Source organism: Sebastes fasciatus, chromosome 15, assembly GCF_043250625.1.
Source record: "Sebastes fasciatus isolate fSebFas1 chromosome 15, fSebFas1.pri, whole genome shotgun sequence".
Lineage (NCBI taxonomy): Eukaryota > Metazoa > Chordata > Actinopteri > Perciformes > Sebastidae > Sebastes > Sebastes fasciatus.
The window spans coordinates 20,984,109-20,996,950 of NC_133809.1; the positions used below are offsets into that span (position 1 = coordinate 20,984,109).

The 12,842-nt window shown below is 40.3% G+C and overlaps 1 protein-coding gene across 7 annotated transcripts in view; it reads right to left on the reverse strand.

The window, feature by feature from the left end:
- dlgap2a (discs, large (Drosophila) homolog-associated protein 2a) overlaps positions 1–12,842 on the reverse strand; it is a 204,586-nt gene that overhangs the window by 83,179 nt on the left and 108,565 nt on the right. The gene's annotated exons all lie outside the window — the stretch shown is intronic.

The window sequence follows — 12,842 nt, forward strand, 5'->3', positions numbered from 1 at the left end:
TTTACCAGCAATTTGAAGAGAACAGAATTGCCATTTTGAGTTACATAATGCAGTAATAAAATTAACAAACTGTGAGAATGAGAGAAATGAGAGTAAGAGAAAGTGAAAGAACAGGAAAAGCAGAGAGAAACAGACAAAGTACAAGGTATCATAATCATGAAGGACTGGTCCCCATTGCAGGACTTTCCTGCCTGAATCTAAATGTTAACGGTCAATTAGAGTTGACACTGAATTTTGACCCTTTGCTCCATTTTTACAATGTTTGAAATAAGATTCGTTCAGATTGGTCATAATGCTGGAATCAAGTATTCTCTGTGTGAATACATCATCCTGTTTATTAGCCCTGTGTCAATATATTTGACTGCACCTCAAAGGAGGCACTATTATGTTGTTACATACATACTTACTGGTGTATGACATCAAACAACATGTATGTAACAACATTTTGATCACTCGTCACACAATTTGGCATGGAAAGCCGGGAAAAAGTAACTTTTTCGGATTTTTGATATTCCATATGGTTTTGCTGTAGCTGTCCCTCACATTTTGCTAAAATGCTGTGGGCAGGGCTTATATTACCAAAAGTGTCATATCTCCTTAAGGCTTTGTGCAATTTCAACCACATTTGGTGGACATGCGTAGATATGATCTCTGAGTGACCATCGCAAATTGGGTGCTATTTGGCCAAAACCTGGAAAATGTGTTAACATTTTAGCACTTCCGGTTCCCTTGTCTCAAAGTCAATGTTTTTTTTTGGATGGGTTTCTTGTTAGATGCCTGAAATAAGGTCTGTGGTTAACACATAAGAGATTTTAACGTTTTTCTCTACCACATCAAATACGTCAGTAAATATCCTTCTCGTGAATTTTTAAGCCTTAATGTGTCTTAATAAAAGCAGTCGCTAACAAGTGGCTAAATTAGATTTCTAAATGTCATCAGGCGGACTCGTCTGCCTTTACAGCCTTGTTGTAAATACTCACGTTCATGCAACCCTGGCGTAGTTCGTTTATAGCCTAACGTTAGCTTTTTACTTCTGCCGATTGCATTCGCACTTCAAAAATCATAAAAGTGGTGTTCATTTGTGGAGATTACCTTGCTGAACAAAATGTGTAAGTATCAAGTACAAGAGCTTATTTTCTCCAACAATCCAAAACCCAATGGAAAAATCCTATTGGCTTTTTGTCGAGGGAACCAGGGCGATGCTAACTTCCTGGTTGGCCTACAAAAATACATCATCCCTGGAGCACTCTATAGGTGGTGCTCTAGCAGCAGCATCATCTAACTATAAAGGAAGGAATCTCTATCTGTCTGTCTGTCTGTCCATGTACAGTATGTAGGTATGACTGTTCTTTACATATCTCAAGAACCGTTCATCCAATCAACTTCACACTTGGCGGGTGCAAGCAGCCACACTGCGGTTCTCGACAACGCTGCAAGCAACACTTATGGGGGCCAAGCAATTGAACCGTTCCAGACGGGCACGCGCTCCAAACATGCACTGCTCTAGTGTATACAATTTCTCATTTTTCCATTCTAGTGATGCCTTTATGTTAGTTCTCAATACTGACAGAATGATTAAACTATGCAACTTTTCTCTGATCATACTTTAACTTCAGCTCATTTATCAAAGGTTTAGCTTAGCAAAGCCAGACAACATTTAGATTTAGGCTTAAATCATGGAAAACATCCACTGAGAAGCCACTGAATCTGACCAATTGTTTAGAACAGTGGTTCTCAAACCTTTTCTGTCATGGCCCCTTTCAGAAGACTAAAAGGTCATGCCCCATTGTGCATACTGTAAAACAAAAAAATCAAAATAACTGAGTTTTTGGACGCAGAATACACAAATATTTCCTGCTATATTGATAGTAAACTCAAGAGCAAAACAGGCTTTGTCATATTTCAAACATGACTTGCGTGTTTGCTTAGCGAGCATCACCTGTTTTTCTTTTCATTCCTGCCAAAAGTTTCACCATCTGTTATTCTGTCTGACTAAATCTTGCAAAACTGAACTTTGCCTCATCAGATCATACTTTTTTGGTTATTGTTCTGCCATGAATTTGTGAATAGTGTGATAGTTTCAAATGTCTGCAGAACATCCTAAAATATGGGAGGTTATATGCAGTTGTCTATTCACGTACGGGCATCTAATCCAAGGTGAAAACATGCCATATTTGTTCCTATAATGCTAATACCTATCCAAATGATCAAGTGGAGTGTTTGGCATTTAACTGCCATCATGAAATGGGAGCTGAATGAATTGATGATCCCCCCCCACCTCCTCAGCCAATTTACAGCCCCTGGGAGCTTTCCTAGTAATGAGACAGTTTGCATGCTGCCGGTCAGTTGATCTTGTTATCACCCCCAGAGTCCAATAAAACCACATGAGCTACAGTGAAGTTAGAGGGAGCAATGAATTCAAAAGTATCACTTTCATTTTATTGACCGTATTCCGCCTCAGAACATGATGCTCATGGGTGATAACGATACAAATATTTGGAGATGTATTCATCAGTGAGTCATCTCACTGAAAGAAAACAACTATTGCATTTTTTGCCAACAAGCTCTCGCTGTGTTTTTTAAATGAGTCATAAACGGGAGCGTTCGCAAAATGCTCATCCAAGACATCCCCCTCTGAGTCGGTTCAAACTTTCCCCGGTGTTTCTGCTGCTCATCAGTCTTTTGCCTGCAGGGATGTCAAGCTTTCCCCTCGCTATCCCAGGATTCTCTGAGCAAAGCTGCACCGTATGCGCTCCCCTGCAGCCATTACAGCCAAACCTGGACAGCTGCTCACCTGGGAGACACAGCCTGGTTGGGAGTGATGGGGTTTCTCATGTCACATTGCGGAAACAGAATACTGATAGTAGTGGACAGAAACAAGTCCGGCTCTAGCCCTTTTGGTGCGCTAGGCGAAACTCGGATTTGGAGCGCCCTATGGCGACGGCAGCGGCGGAGGCGGCGGCGCTCTAGGGTTAGGGTCAGGGTTTAACCCCCCAGAACCCACCCAACACACATCAGACATAAGGATTTTATTTTCATAAATAATTGTATTGATTATAATATAAATAAACAATTGGTCCCTGATATTGTTGACTTAAAAATGTTTAGTCAGTTTCACTACAATTTACACATACTGTAAGTGCGGCCGGGCAGATTAAATAGTGAGAGAAATTTACAGGAGCGAAAAGCGTATTTCTTTCTTTATCTATTTGTTCATTTGTTACCTCAATGCAGAAAATGAGGAAGGGCATCCACCGGCATTTTTTTTTTTTTTTTTTTTTAAACCAGCGACCAGCGCCCCCAGAATGTGGCGCTCTAGGCGACTGCCTATATGGCCTATGCCTTAAGACGGCCCCGGAGATTTACCTTGCATGGCAGCTGGATACTCACGATATCGCAAGATCACACAAGATCACACGCAGTCACGCAAAAATCCATCTTGTCAGGCTTCAAGTTTGTGGTTTGGACCAATCAGCATCCTGTGAGGAGCTACAAGTGTGGTTCAAGTGTGTGACACAACACAGAGAGGCGAGTGTTTGTTCAAAACAACAATGGCGGTGTAGATGCTGCAATAGCATCAGTTATATCAGAACTGGAGAGTATTTCTTAATTGAAAGAAGAGCAAAGAACGGCACTGAAGGCTTTTCTCGATTGAAAAGATTATTGTTTTTGTTCTTTTTCCGACTGGCTGCGGCAAGAGTTTGATTGACGGATGGTTCATCCAATCACCTGCCAAGTATTTTTTGAAAGTGCCTGCCCTTTTCCAAACAGTTTCCATTGACGGCTTCTCAAATGGTTCTGTGTAACAAACCATCAGGCGAGTCAGGTTAGACAGAAACCTCTGATTCAAACTTCTGCGAAGGCTGCTGAGGGTCTCTCACTAGCTCTCTCTGGTAAGGTGTCTGTATCTTTGCCTTCTCATAACTGTAGCCTCTGATTTTGGCGCTCCTGGTGACTCAGAGGTGGACAGATCGATGGCAGCGTGAGAGTGTGAGAAAGAGTGATGTTCCATTTCAATCTCCAGAACTGATCCCCCACACATTTGTCATGCCTGCACTCATATTGAAGCAAGATTAGGTGGCATGTAATATCTGAGGGCAGTGCTAGCTATCTGCCACAACGTTCTCCTTGTGGCCTCCTTCATTATGTTGGCCTGATAAGATTTTATATGTTGCGTACCTGACTAAAAGGGCCTCCCTGAGCCGTCAAATGTACCAAAGGGTAATATTAAGCATAAAAAATATCAAAGCGCAGGACTAAAGCGTTAGAAAAGTGTGTGTTGAGTGACAATAAGTGGTGGTTTTGCGGCTCTGTCTGTGTGTCTGCGACTCGAAAGAGAATGAGGGGTCGAGAAAGCTGAGAGAGCAACTTTGGTTTCTTGATGATAAGCTCAAAAGATTGACTGCCCGCTGCACTTTTCCTTGCCGCCTGGTGAAGGAAAAAAAGTTCTTGCAGTTTAAATAGCATGGTTTCTTAATCCCACTTCACTGGGCAGCTGCAGGCAATCTTCAGATGTTATATTTTCTTCTCACTCTCCCTGCTCGCTCCCGCTCTTTCTCTCTCGGATGGCTGTTAGTGACATAAAGCTGCTGCTTTGCCATGCTCTCAAACACTAAGCCCCTGGAACGACATGTAGGGGCTGGGAATGGCGCTGCAATCCGATGTTGCACTATTGGCTGTCAGGCTGCTTGGCTATTTGACTATGTCTACAGTATGGTGTATGGAGCACAGCCAGGTCTGCTGGCAAAGGCCAGTGAAGCTGAAGCCCAAGATCTAAACTGAGAGACATGACTTGTCAAACTGAAGGCCAAAGGTTTCGGAATATGCCAACTCGATCATCGAAAGCAGAAACCGCAGCTTTGTGAAGGTTTCAACACACAGTATTAACATGGGTAGTCAAAGCTACTTAAGTTCTTACAGTTCCTCTATATGGCACTCAGTGGCACAAAAACCCAAATTGTACATGGATGTGACTTAAAGTTCAACTGAAATTTGAATTCTTCTTACTTTTTTGTGAAGAAAAATAATTATACGGCAGCTATTGTGCATATTTTTTCCATTTCTCAAGAGCGAATCAAATCGTAGGAGAGCGCCAGTACAAAGGCAGGTGATTTTATAGATAGATGTAATCCTTTCTACAATTCACAACATGTTTTTATTTAACAAAATATTCTCCCTTCTAGCCATATTTGTTGGCGTTTAGTCTTTCAAAAACAACATTCACTGTGGTCAAAAATTGTTATTGTTATTGCCTATTAACAGGGCGGTCTAACCATTATAGATCATCCTGAGGTGTCTGCTGTTGAGAAAATGCTGTTTCAACAAGCAACGAAGGTGTCTCTGAGTTTGCTATATAATGTAATGAATGGCAAGTATACTACAAATACTCAGAGGATTAGGAGTGTGTGGGAGAAGGAGCTGTCAGTGACTATTAATGATGAGACATGGGAAGATATTTGGAGTCATGCCAAAAAGATATCCATCTGTACCCAGATGAAAGCAATCCAATTTAAAATTATACATAGAATACATATATCCCCTAATCGCAGGCATTTTTTTGACCACTCACTTTCTCCTCTGTGTCTCAAATGTGAAACCGAAATAGGTACCTTAACCCATTGCCTTTGGTCGTGTCATAAATTACAGAAGTACTAGTCTGAAATAGTATGTCAAATGGAAAAGATATTTGATAAGGATTTAGAAATGAATCCAATGTCTTTGATTTTAGGAATCCCAAGTACAAATATAATTACTGCAGCCAACAAAAGGTTATATAACATTCTTACATTTGCTGCTAGAAAAAATATACTTCTACAGTGGATCAGTGATAAGAAACCCTCGGTACAAGGCTGGCGAAAAGTGATATTTGAGATGGTCCCTTTGAAATATCTCACAAATATTATACATACCAAAGTAGATCAGTTCCATAATATCTGGCAACCCTATCTGAATTATATTGGACCCGAACTCTCTTCCATTATCTCTCAAGGAGTCTCTTGAACATGAACTCATATATCTATGGACTATTTCCTATGACATCCTATATACATTTTTTTTTTTTTTTATTTATCTGAGCTTTTTTTTTCTTCTCTTTTTTCTTTATTCTTATTGTGTTTGTGAAAATAAGAAAACCCAATGAACATATTAGTGAAAAAAAACAAACCCACCAACAATTGTGGAGTGGTATAAACTGCTATTTGAGCTAATATCAATGGAATATCTAACATACAGATTTAAATGTGAAATGGGTGATTTCTTAAAGACTTGGACATCCTTTTTTAAATATGCTGATGAAAAACTTACAAATATTGTACTAAAGGGTCTGATAGATTGCAATAAAAATTCGCTAAGTGGCATTTTTGGGTCGTAAGGCGAGATATTTATTTGCGGACTTATTTATTTTGTTTTGTTTTCTTATTTTGCTTAAAATGTTTTGTTGTTGCATCAGTGTCGATTACGATAAACTGTAACGGACTGAGCGCCTCCTTATCCTTATACATATACATGCATAGACGCTTTGATATTTTCAACTACATATGTGATTGTGTACAATCATCTCTTTGAGTATATTATGTGCTATGTATACTGCGTGTTAGGGATCTAAATCAGGTGTTTAGTTATTGTGGCCACTGTGTGTTGATTTATTGTTGGTTTTGTCGGTGTTTGTGTTTAAAAGCATAATAAAAATATTGTTAAAAAAAAAACAGGGCGGTCTAGCAGCAATCTAACGGCACCAAGAACAACAAGAACAGGCAGAAATTTTGGTATTGATTGATGTGGCCGTTGAAACTAAAGTGATGTTACAAACTATTTTTAGTGCCTACCACACAGACATTTCACCAATCAAATTGCCAGTACCAGTGACTTTAAAAAGCATCGTTCCTTTTTTTATATTAGATTACCAGAAACGGAGAACATATGGAAACTGCAGAAGCACCGAGTGCATTATTATGGCTGTTGAGCCTCTGTGTTGTATAATGCACAGCATCAGTACTCCCCTCACACCTACCAACAAGCCTTCTCTATATTGGACACTGACCTTGGCTAGCGGTCTGGCGTGCATCCTATTTGTCTAGCCGACATACAATGTAAATGGGTTTCTGAAAATTAAAAATCCATGCTGCCCAATTCAATATAAGACCGTGTTTCTGGGCACAGGGGGAATATGCATTAGGGCGTAATGATATTAGCTACAGTATGACTCCAAGACGTCCTCCATTCTCCTGAGGAAATGGCTAGATGGCCCTTGAATACATACAATGCTCTAATAGGACAGGGTTGTCCAACACCACAACATTACTGAGAGACAAGACCAGACTGAAGTAGAGTTTGTGGCAAGTATAGAGAATGACACTAGAGAGCTTTGTGCTTAATGGATCACAGTTCGGTACATTGAGCTATGCAGCATGTAGAAGCTTGGCTGCCAACACATTCATTCAATAGGGTTAAGGAGGGGGCACCAACAAAATATGGAAAACATTATGACAGCAATATATTGCCACCGCACTGACACCTTTTGTCTCTGTCATCTGTTCTCATTTCTCAAATTTCTTTGCTTTCTTATCCGTTCTTCAGACTTCTCACTAGAAAACATGGTTAAACAGCACGTCCTCCCACTCCAATCCTGTATCCTAGAAATTGCATTCATAGACTATTAATTTACAACTGCAAATATGTTCTGATAGAAACGTAATTAACATATTGAGGAGTTATTGCTTCTGAATGTCTGCCTGGATGCAAAATGTTGATATTTAATGTATCATCTAAATGTTCATTGTATACTATTGTTTTCACAACGATATCTGCTCATACCAAGTAAAGGATGATTTAACTTTGTTATGGTTATGTTCAGGCATTTGCAGCACTTTAGAGAAAGATCGTGGTCTTGGTTGAATACCGAAAAACTGAATAGAGACTTTTTAACATGAAACTGAAAACACAATTTTTCGCCAACCTTAACCATCCATCCATCCATTATCTGTAACCGCTTATCCTATTCAGGGTCGCGGGGCATTCCAGGCATTAACATAACCAAGCAGCAGTTTTGTTTCCATCAAAATGCAAAAAACTAATTAGTAGCATATAAATGTGATTTCTAGGAGACATGGTTGCCCACTCACCCTTCAGTTTCTTCACTCTCCTTCTCTGTCCTCCTTGATGCATCCCACTCACGTCACCTCCCTCCACCCATCTTCTCTCTCTCTTAACCATTTTTTTTTTCTCTCTCGCCCTGACTGCGAAGTTCAGGGTCTCGGTGAAGGTTCGGTTTATGATGAAATGCTTACATTTACCATCTGTGAGTGAACCCATCCATGCATCAGCTGAAGGACGGGGCTCTTATCTTGACTCAAAAACAGCTGTGATTTCCTTGTCCCCACATGAGTAATTGTTGCACCCGCGAATCACACTGGTAAGTGGCTTTTCTGATGTCAACGGCCGACCCAAAACAATGTACAATGGCAACAATTACAATAAATCTAAATAACAGGGTCCCAGAATATTGATATATTCTTTAAATTATTGTATTAAACATCAATAAATTCAGAATTCCAATATATACAAAGGCATCAACACTTATTCTTCAATCTACAATTTTTTATTATTACTATATTTCTATAGACGACAATAAATAAATCCCAAAATTACAATTCATTAAATGGCATTACAAATTAAACTAATTATTTTCTAGACTAACTATTAAAATCACACATTTAATGCTAAATAAAATGAATCAAATCTGTATCTACATCGTATCTTATTTCTATTTACATGCCATTAGCCCGATGTTTACGGTTGCTATGGCAACAAGTGACAGCTGCCGTTAGCATATTGTCTAGTTTAGTTCACCCATAAAATGAAGATTCAGCATCTTTAAACAAAATCAACAACAGGTACCAACAGTCATAGTCCTTTAGCCTTGAACAACATCTTGTCACCCGTTATATTGTCAATATATAAAAATAGCGGCTTCAATCCCGGAGGGGGTTCCAGGGTTTGAGTCCAACTTGTGGCCCTTTGCAGCACGTCTTCCTCTCTCTTACCCCTTTTCCTGTCTATAAATCTGTCCGATCTAATAAAGGCATAAAAGCCATAAATAAATAAATAAATAAATAAATGTGCTTTAGTGACATTTACCAACCTGCAAGAATAAATAAAAACACAAGAAACTATCAGCTGGCCTTCAGTGGCTTTTTCTGATGTCAACGGCCAACTAAAGAACGCAGCAAGCCCACAGCTTATATAGCGTACCCACAGTTGCTCTCGTGCCTTTTATAAATCGGAATTGAATGGGGGGTATCTGTAAAGATACAAAATAAAGTGTATACTGTATATAAAATAATAACAATTGGCATATACCCTATATACCACATAATGCAAAATGAGGCTGACACCACACGTCAGACCTTGATTGGACTTATTCTGAATTTCCATTAAATGTTATGTATTCTCGGGTTATGGCTCTTCTTAATAAGTTCAGTTTTGGGGTTCGAAGTCATGGAGTTCCTGTCAGGGTGACTCCAGTGTCTCGCACTTTTCAATAATGTTTATGTTTAAGGCCGACCCGTCCACAAAAGCGTCCTCCATGTCCTTGTTCTATAATGGCTATTACTCAGTAATGTCTTCTCATATCTTTTCTCTGCATTGCATTACAGTGTGTTCTTTTAGGTCACAGTGCTTCCTTGTTTGGGAGGCTTTTTTTCTCTACTGTTTGGAGCCGTGTCTTCTTGTGTATCACTGCAAATTTAGGGCACGGCCCGTTTCACCCAACAACCCAACGAAAGCAGTAATTGATGCATCTTTTAAAAAAAAAAAATGAACAATACTTTTGGCTTCATTCAGTATGCTGACTGAGCAGCATACTGCATATTCTGTACTGTATGACAAACAAATGCTTGGGAAAGAGTAATGGAGAATACTGCTGCATGACCAATTAGTTGTAAGCGCCATAAATTACTCAGTAAAAGTTTCAAAAGAAACAAACTTGAATTAATCCATTCTTTAAAACTACACTAGGACTTTGTAACAATCACTTACAGAAAAAAATCCCTTGAAACCCCCAGTATCATAAATATCTATCACATATTATGCTGCCACCTAAGATAGTGTGTCCAATAATCTTTTATGTGTTGGTGTGTGTGTTGTCTATGAGATATGGGGGGTTGAGGGTCCCAGCAGGACATGTTGCCCCTGGCTCAGCATTCTGTACAAAGACAAAGGGACAAGATGTACAAATGTGCATGTTTGCACTTCAAACTCTCACTTCAAATCTTTCTCCCTCAGACCACCACACACTGTTTCTCTGTCTCTCTCGCAGGACAGCAATTACCTGCAGGCAATAAGGCCTTGGTTTGCCTTGCAAATTCTCAGAGCAAATACACAAACATAGAGATAAGGGCTTGGAAATCTGGGGACAATATGATACCTCAGTTTTGATAATGATTACTAAATCATGCCTTTTTGTACATTGAGATGTTTAAAGCTGCACTCAATATCTTTATATTACCAATGGCTCAAATGACTATGTTCCATGTTGACGACGTTGCTCATAATGACAAATCCACAAGGAATTACTCTGACTCTGCAGTTCCCCTCAGCTTCACAGCCTTTTTCAGCCAATTGTTCTGGCTTTACGGCAACTTTACTGTTTTAGATTACTCTCAGCTCTCATCAGCCTCATTTTCAGGCACAGCAGGAGCAGGTTTCAGCAAAAAAAAGCTCTGATAAATCCACTGTACGCCACCAGGCATAAAGACAGAGGAAAAAGTTGAGGCTGTTGCGAATATCAACATTTTCCTCAGACATATAAAATTAAGAAGAATTACAATATACGACTAAAATTACAATATATTAACTTATTATGCGCCGAAAAATTAACTTCCATGTCCTCCGCCATTTCTGACAACGTCAACAAACACGTCACAAGTCGTGAACTGGGAGCTTTCAGAAACTTTCCACTTACGAGGACGTGAATACCACAAGAGGGGGGCGTTCATATGGACTCATGTTCTCGTGAACACGGTAAACACGACCCCATTTGAAGGCACCAGTTTTCTTAACGCAAAGCAGTTGTAAAAAAACTTCACCTGAATAAAATAGTCTAAACTTAGCAAACTTGTGTTTTAAAATCAGGAAATCAAGCTATACAAAGAATAAGTGTACAAGATTAAGAATCTCTCCAGGCAATGAATTACAGAAACACAGTCTCTCTGGACACAGAGTTCTAGGGACACACCACACTTCGCCCTGTGGCTCTGCGGCCCCGATGCCCTATGCAACACGGAGCAACAACATGGAGCAACACCATGGAGGCGCCTCGGGAGCTCCCTTATGCCCAGCTACACACCCGTTTGCACACATATAATACTGTACACACACACACACACACACACATGCACACACACACACTCCCTGTCCTTCCCTCAGGCCTCTCCTCCCTCTGCTCTCTGCCTGTCTCGGCGGGAAGGTCACAGGCACACAGTTATCGCGCTCGATTTGATTACGTCTTAATCCAATCAAGCAAAGCAGAGAGAGCACCATTGATTTTTGAAACATAGAATAAATGCTTATTGGGCTTAGAGGCACATGACTGATTCCTGGACAAGGTTAAGTCCAGGGGGAAATATCATATCTGTCACTAAGCCTGTCACTGAACATGTTTAAGGGTTATTTCTAGATTCACCCCTCTCACTGCAAAATGCAACCAAAGCTGTAAAGCTGTAATTTCTGGTCACTATTGTTTTGTGAGATTTTCAGATTAACAGCGGACACACATATGAAACCCAACAACAGAGAATAGATGAAACACTTGAGCAGTAATGAAGAGCTATGCAGTAGCTGAGGAGATGGACTGAGAAGGACTGATCATCCCTCAAAATGTAATCCATGCAAAGAGAAAGACTCTGGCTTAAGGAATGAAATAGATGGAGACTTATGAGGATGATTTGCACTTGGAAATGGAGAATGAGACTAGTGTCAGCAGTGCATGGACCATAGACTGTATATAAAGATGGACGATATGACAGCTCGCCAAAAGTGAAGCCAAAACATCTTGATTGCCCCCTGGTGGCTGGTTGCAGTATAGGTCATAAATCCTGCCCCCTCCATGTTAGTGGATGGGACATGGGCCAAACTAAAAGGTCAAAGTACACGTCAAATACAATTTTCCCAAAGATGGTTTCTGTCATTTTAAGTAGTTCTCTGATTGACAGCTGCTCTGAGTGAAGTAGTCGTGAAGCCGGAGGCTCGTGAATTGTACAAGAGAGGAAATGTAAATTTAACTTTCCATAACCGTCACGTGTCTGTGTAATAAAACGCGTGTCAATTTGATCATAAATGTAGTTATAGAGATATTATGGTTAGTTGTTGCGTCATTCTGGACAAACAGCTACCATGGTTCAAACGTAGCAACTAGGTGGCTCATTCTAGCAAGCTGCGGCCGTGCTCGGCTCATTATTGGCTCGGGTGTGTGTCGGCGGGACCTCGATGCCGCGGCTCCAGCCCCCCAATCGCTACTGCGCAGACTCTGGCTCCAAATGACATCAAAATCTCAAGATGTTGGCTCCCGTATCTGGGATATTTTGGCTTCACTTTTATGCAGTGGGAGAAAGTGGAGATGCGTCCTCCATCTATATATACAGTCTATGGCATGGATACTCATAGAATGAGATGTGTACACAAATTGTAACATTCAGTGAGATGTGAAGCAGAAGTGTGGTCATTCAGCACTCTGAAGCTGTGTCCTTCAGCCTTCATGCTGTCAATCAGTCAGGTCAGTAAGAGTAACCTTAAGTGCATAAAGATAGCCTCCTCCTGGAGTTATATTTGTCAACCAACCCCACACT